Here is a 7,427-nt window from a genome sequence, read left to right on the forward strand (position 1 = left end):
AGTGTTATAGTGTTGTAGTGTAGTATTATGGTGTTGTGTTCTAGTGTTGCAGTGTTGTAGTATAGTGTTGTAGTGTAGTATAGTAGTTTTGAGGTGTAGTGTTGTAGTTTTGTTGTGGTGTAGTGTTGTAGTGTAGCGTTGTGGTGTAGTGTTATAGTGTTGTAGTATAGTGTTGTAGTTTTGAGGTGTAGTGTTGTAGTGTTATAGTGTTGTGGTGTAGTGTTGTAGTGTAGTGTTGTGGTGTAGTGTTATAGTGTTGTAGTATAGTGTAGTAGTGTAGTGTTGTAGTTTTGAGGTGTAGTGTTGTAGTGTTATAGTGTTGTGGTGTAGTGTTGTAGTGTAGTGTTGTGGTGTAGTGTTGTAGTGTTGTAGTGGTGTTGTGGTGTTGTAGTTTTGAGGTGTTGTAGTGTAGTGTAGTGGTGTGTGTTGTAATGTTGTAGTGTAGTGTTATGTTGTTGTAGTTTTGAGGTGTTGTAGTGTTGTGGTGTAGTGTTGCAGTGTAGTGTTGTTGTAGTGTTATGGTGTAGTGTTGTAGTGTAGTAGTGTTGTGGTGTTGTAGTTTTGAGGTGTTGTAGTGTAGTGTAGTGTTGTAATGTTGCAGTGTAGTGTTGTAATGTTGTAGTGCAGTGGTGTGGTGTGGTGTAGTGTTGTAGTTTTGAGGTGTTGTAGTGTAGTGTTGTAGTGTAGTGTTGTGTAGTATAGTGTAGTGTTGTGTAGTGTAGTGTTGTGTAGTGTAGTGTTATAGTGTTGTAGTGTAGTGGTGTAGTGTAGTGTTGTTAGTGTTGCAGTGTAGTGTAGTGTTGTAGTGTAGTGTAGTGTTGTGTAGTATAGTGTAGTGTTGTGTAGTGTAGTGTTGTAGTGTAGTGTTATAGTGTTGTAGTGTAGTGGTGTAGTGTAGTGTAGTGTAGTGTAGTGTTGCAGTGTAGTGTTATAGTGTTGTAGGGTAGTGGTGTAGTGTTGTGTAGTGTAGTGCTGTTAGTGTTGCAGTGTAGTGTTGTAGTGTAGTGTAGTGTTGTGTTGTGTAGTATAGTGTAGTGTTGTGTAGTGCTGTAGTGTAGTGTTGTTAGTGTAGTGTTAGTGTTGTAGTGTAATGTAGTAGTGCTGAGGTGTTGTAGTGTAGTGTTGTTAGTGTTGTAGTGTTGTAGTGTAGTAGTGCTGAGGTGTTGTAGTGTTGTAGTGTAGTGTTGTGTAGTATAGTGTAGTGTTGTGTAGTGTAGTGTTATAGTGTAGTGTTATAGTGTTGTAGTGTAGTGGTGTAGTGTAGTGTAGTGTAGTGTTGCAGTGTAGTGTTATAGTGTTGTAGTGTAGTGGTGCAGTGTTGTGTAGTGTAGTGCTGTTAGTGTTGCAGTGTAGTGTTGTGTAGTGTAGTGTAGTGTTGTAGTGTAGTGTAGTGTTGTGTAGTATAGTGTAGTGTTGTGTAGTGCTGTAGTGTAGTGTTGTTAGTGTAGTGTTAGTGTTGTAGTGTAATGTAGTAGTGCTGAGGTGTTGTAGTGTAGTGTTGTTAGTGTTGTAGTGTTGTAGTGTAGTAGTGCTGAGGTGTTGTAGTGTTGTAGTGTAGTGTTGTAGTGTAGTGTTGTGTTGTGTTGTGTTGTGTAGTGTGTAGTGTAGTGTAGTGTAGTGTTGTGTAGTGTAGTGTTGTGGTGTAGTTGTGTAGTGTTGTAGTGTAGTGTTGTGTAGTGTAGTGTAGTGTTGTAGTGTAGTTGTGTAGTGTTGTAGTGTAGTGTTGTAGTGTAGTGTTGTTAGTGTAGTGTAGTGTAGTGTTGTTAGTGTAGTGTTGTTAGTGTTGTAGTGTAGTGTAGTAGTGTAGTAGTGCTGAGGTGTTGTAGTGTAGTGTTGTATTGTGTAGTGTTGTTAGTGTTGTAGTGTAGTGTTTTTAGTGTAGTGTTGTTAGTGTTGTAGTGTAGTGTTGTTAGTGTTGTAGTGTAGTGTAGTAGTGCTGAGGTGTTGTAGTGTAGTGTAGTGTTGTAGTGTAATGTTGCAGTGTAGTGTTGTAATGTTGTAGTGCAGTGGTGTGGTGTGGTGTAGTGTTGTAGTTTTGAGGTGTTGTAGTGTAGTGTTGTAGTGTAGTGTTGTGTAGTGTAGTGTAGTGTTGTGTAGTGTTATATTGTTGTAGTGTAGTGGTGTAGTGTAGTGTTGTTAGTGTTGCAGTGTAGTGTAGTGTTGTAGTGTAGTGTAGTGTTGTGTTGTGTTGTGTAGTGTAGTGTTGTAGTGTAGTGTTATAGTGTTGTAGTGTAGTGGTGTGGTGTGGTGTAGTGTAGTGTAGTGTTGCAGTGTAGTGGTGTAGTGTTGTGTAGTGTTGCAGTGTAGTGTTATAGTGTTGTAGTGTAGTGGTGTAGTGTAGTGTTGTGTTGTGTTGTGTAGTGTTGTAGTGTAGTGTAGTGTAGTGTAGTGTTGTGTAGTATAGTGTAGTGTTGTGTAGTGCTGTAGTGTAGTGTTGTTAGTGTTGTTAGTGTAGTGTTGTTAGTGTTGTAGTGTAGTTGTGTAGTGTTGTAGTGTAGTGTAGTGTAGTGTTGTAGTGGTGTAGTGTAATGTTGTAGTAATGCAGTGGCGTTGTGATGAGCGGGCGGGCTCTAGGACCCAGTGCGCGGCTCTAAAGGAAGCCTCTCTGGAGTCTCGCGCTGTGGGGAGGAGGAGGAGAGGACACGCTCGTGCTCATCTAAACACTTTTACCTGTTTTCTGTGGGATTAAAGTATCAGCCGAAGCAGCGAGCGATGCGCCGGAGCTCTCAGTGAGATCACTCTCGGTAAAGTCTCTCTCATTCACTTTAACGATGTGAGTTATTATCGGACAGTGAAGCTCTGAATAGGATGCGGTTATTTCTCTCTTCAGAGGCCTAAAATAAAACACTTTAACTCTAAAAAGAAACGACTCCGCGCGGGGTGAATGGAAGTACTGGTTTTGCTGCTGGTTAAAACTGTAACCTCTAGTTTTTATTCGTTAATGCCTTCATTATGCATCTGTCAGTTTTACTTTGTGTCACTTTAAGCGCGTGCACGCCCAGGCCCAGCCGTTACAATGTTACAATGTTTAAAAAAATTCGAATGTTACTAAAATTCGACCGTTACTATGTTTCTCTTTATTCTCCATAAATTCCAATGTCTCTACGTGACAGTCCTGCTGTGTTTACAAGCGACATGTGCTGAACAGACTGTGTGTCTGTGTCTCTGTCTTCCTGTTAATAATTCATCAGTGTAATCTCAGGTGATTGTGCTTGTGTCTGTAAGAGCCCGTACAGTGTTTACAGTAACAAACACGTATCGTGTTGTTTTTTATATGTAAATGTACAATGGAAGAATTTGATGAAATCGTCTGCCATTTAATAAATAGTAATCAAAGTACCGCCACAGTACAGGGGCATCAACATGTATATTCTCATTGAAGCATATCTGTCAGAAGTTGCTCGATGGACTGTCAAAAAGTCACGTGACTTGCTCAAGCAGAAGATGTTCTCACGGAAATGAGTGGATCATTCACTGTAAACACTGATTTGTGACTCCATTTAATCAACATGGATCTGGTTTACTTCAGGCTTGTTTAGTCTTTGATTCTGGATTGTTTATGACGATGATAGGTTATTAAATACCACTCGAATAACTCATTCTACTTTCTACATGCTTTTCACATTTTAGAATTATATCACATATCAAATTATATATTATATATCACATATAATTTTAGAATTATAGTGAAGTAAAAATTTTGGCCGATACCGATAACCAATAATTCGTTATATCTGAAAGACGATAATCTATATATTGGCCGATAAACCTTAATCCAAAATTTTACATAATTTTTGAGAGCCTGATTACAAAAACAAGTAATGACACAAACACAATTATAATATTCTCATTATAATTAATTATAATAATTATGTAGCCGATATGACAGGCTTGCGCTGCACATGTTGCACTGAACTGTATTTGCCTTTTTTGAAGTGATTTCAATCATATTTTAAGCAATTTAAAACCATCATGTTGAACATCTGAAGCGTCTCAGCTGAAGGAAATAATACATTATTTATCAACTTTAATATATCGGCCAGATTTTCTTATCGGGCCGATAACGATAACATTATAAACGATCATATATCGGCCGATACCAATATCGTGCATCTCTAAACTTAAGCTATAAAATCACACAAATGAAAGTATTGGAAATGATGAGACAAATGAAAACCCTTGTTTTTGAGCTTTATTGAGGATGCTTTGCACTTTTCCTTCACTTTCAACTTTAAAAAGTACACATACAACATATATAGCACGTGAAACTGAGGCCCGGACCTCATGCGAACGCTAGACTGGACTGTCTGTCCTCTGATGTGTGATGTGTGGGTGTATGAGGGATGAAGATGCTGGAGGAATGTTTTACATTCTTCTGCGGGACGACTCTGAGTTCCTTCGGGTCCCGCTGACGCAGATCTGCCACCAGGAACACGCAGAATGTGAAGAATGCAGAAACTCAGACACAGTCGAGCGTATTGTGCGTTAGTGGTCGCGAATCGCCTGGGTTTAGCCTCGCATCATATGACTGTCCTTGCCTCGGTGTTTTAGTCTGATTGGAGAGATTGCACTTCTACTCCAGATCCTGTGCACTAGACAGAACAAGAAAGCAAGACGTCACACATGACTGAGTTGAAGAAACCCCTAAAACTAAATATTAAATTCGGTGGTTTGGAGTTGCAGAGCTGCAAGTCTCCCTGTAGTCAATCATTCTATCCCTTAAAACTCATCTTTGATCTCCTAAATGATACATTTAAATGTTTTTCCTTTGAAAAAAATGTCTTCATGCCTTAAAATATCTTGAATGTAACTCGACACCCTTGCCTCATTTAGTATGCGCGGTTCTATGAATATGCAAATGAGCCCCGCCTCCACTCACTCACTCCACTCACACTGGTTGACGATCACACGTTGATCTGATTGGTTACAAGGTAGTTTGTGACGTCAGAAACACCAGCGATTTCAAAGCGTGTGTTTGAGACTGTCTTTGGTTCACTGCAGTTTTAAGGAGAAAATACTCAGCAATGGTGTCGACTTATGAATTTACACATGGTGTGTCTTAAAGCATATTAAAAACACTATAGACATATAATCAACATTAAAAGCTGGATTTTCATAACTGCTTGACCACATGCCTCTCATTTGCATTGAATGGGGCCTGATCTTACTATCAGTTCTGGAATTGTGAATGACTTTAAACAGGGCGGGGCCTGAGAGATGAAGGGCCTCGGGCCCCGCAGATCATGTGACCCCTCAGCAGGTTATTGGGTTCATTCAGACGGCCGGTTCTGGCTGTATGCCATCCTCACGACTGTGTGTGTGTGTGTGTGTGTGTGTGTGGACCGCAGCACTGGAAACACTCTGGTCTTGTTGAGAAAAGCACATGGGTTTGCAGCTTGCAGCCACAACCTACTTCCTTCTGTCTTTATTTTATGAACCAAACACTTATATCACAGTTTAATGTATTCTAGGGATACACCAATACGAAGATTTTGGCCGATACGATAACCGATAATATTTATATTTTAAAGCAGATAACCGATATATTCGCCGATTAATCTAAATCCAAATTTTCATATAATTTTTAAGAGCCTGATACAAAAACAAAAGTCTCACCATTAAAATGCATGTCACAAACACACAATTATAATGTTCTTATTATGATTTCATGTATCTGATATGACGGACTTGTGCTGCACATGTTGCACTGAACTGTATTTCAATCATATTTCAAGCGATTTGAAAGCATCATGTGCGAATCTGAAGAGTCTCAGCTGAAGGAACATTACATTATTAATCAGCTTTAATATATCAGCCAAATTTTCATATCAGGCCGATAACGATAACATTATAAATGTACATATGTCGGCCGATACCGATATGGTGGCCGATATATCGTGCATCCCTAGTGTATTTAATAATCAGAACTGTTTTATGGGAATATTTAAATTGCACATAAGGCATCAGCTTTTTAATGATAAAATGATGTTTCTACTCCAATTCGTTGTTGAAATATAAACGTGGATGTAGTAGTAAATTGTTTTCATGACAGATTTATTGCATGCATTAATTAATGAAGAAAAGTTAAGTAAAGATATACATGTAATGCATGCATTTATCAAAATGCTTCTCTGTAGAGTTAACCTTCGAGGTTATGCTCATTGAATGGCTTTAAACGTGACATTATTGTTCACATTACTTGAGACATGATTGATTTCAACAAGTTGTTCTGTATCTTTCAACACTCCTGATGTTCATTGATGTTTATTTGCTGCTGTAACTAGTAGTAAAGAGGAAGAGATGATCGGTTCATCTGTCACACACGTTAAAGAGCAGCAAAAACACTTTTATTGATTGTATTTCGGTATCATATTGAAAGAAAGCTTTGTTTCGCATCAAAAATAACAAAACTCAAAGCTCATTACTGAATGACAGGTGCGCTACAAACAATGTTCAGTGAAGTTTTGTTCATGAATTATTCAGCAAAGACTAAAAGATGTTGGTTATCAATGAGAGGTCGATGGTTACAGTCAAAACTCGGCTTTTGGAGAAATGCTAATTAACCGTCACTGTTTCGGCCGAAAGCGGAAATTCATTTTCGGGCAGATATTTTTGGTCGCCTGATTATATGCCGTATATAATATCTAAAAAGGAAGCTGCAAACGTATGTGATGCACAACACTAGGTTTTAGGCCAGTCAGGTGACTCCTTTACTGCGCCCCTATTGGTTCCTTTGCCTGAATAAATGAAGCTGACAGTCACTGGTCAATTGTGTTTATTTATGATGTTGCCAGGCTTTAAACTCGACTTCCTGTCACACAGGAAGTGGTTTCTTCTGCAGTGAGTCTGATACTGCGACTCTTTATCTCTCTGATGAACGCCTGACAGTCGAGACCTGCAGACGGCAGCGTTTATTGTCGTGGATAGTGGATGGTTATAATAAATTGATGGCTGATCAACTTATTGAACGTCACAAGGAGCTTTTATAAAGGACAGATTACGTTCAGTGTGTGAAGTCTAAATATTATTAATAATACATTGAAATGTTTATTGAGCATTAATGCTTTGAATCATATTGTTGTTGCTGAAGTTTTATAAAGCAGTAAGTTGTGTGCTGGTTTTACCACAGTAAACAGACATATCCCTTAATTGCTTTAAGTTTAGCATATATTTGGATATGCATTTATTTGTTCAGTAATCCTGTTAAAACAGTGAAATATTATTATGATTTATAACAGCTGTTTTCTATGTGAATATATAGTAAAGTGTAATTTATTCCTGTGATCAAAGCTGAATTTTCAGCATCATTACTCCAGTCTTCAGTGTCACATGATCATCACAAATCATTGTAATATGTTAATGGTGCTCAATTATTATTATTCTAAAAGTTGAAACACTAAAAAAGTTTTAAAAAAGCATTTATTTGA

General features: G+C 38.3%; 1 protein-coding gene across 1 annotated transcript in view; it reads left to right on the plus strand.

Annotated features, from left to right (window-relative positions):
• The first annotated feature begins 2,610 nt into the window (after positions 1-2,610).
• Positions 2,611-7,427, plus strand: part of akt1 (v-akt murine thymoma viral oncogene homolog 1) — a 65,374-nt gene continuing 60,557 nt past the window's right edge. The window contains exon 1 of the mRNA XM_081347394.1: positions 2,611-2,744. The gene's annotated coding sequence lies outside the window, so the exon portion shown is untranslated. The remainder of the gene's footprint in view (positions 2,745-7,427) is intronic.

This window comes from Scardinius erythrophthalmus (genome assembly GCF_964197995.2).
Source record: "Scardinius erythrophthalmus genome assembly, chromosome: 19".
Classification (NCBI taxonomy): Eukaryota; Metazoa; Chordata; class Actinopteri; order Cypriniformes; family Leuciscidae; genus Scardinius; species Scardinius erythrophthalmus.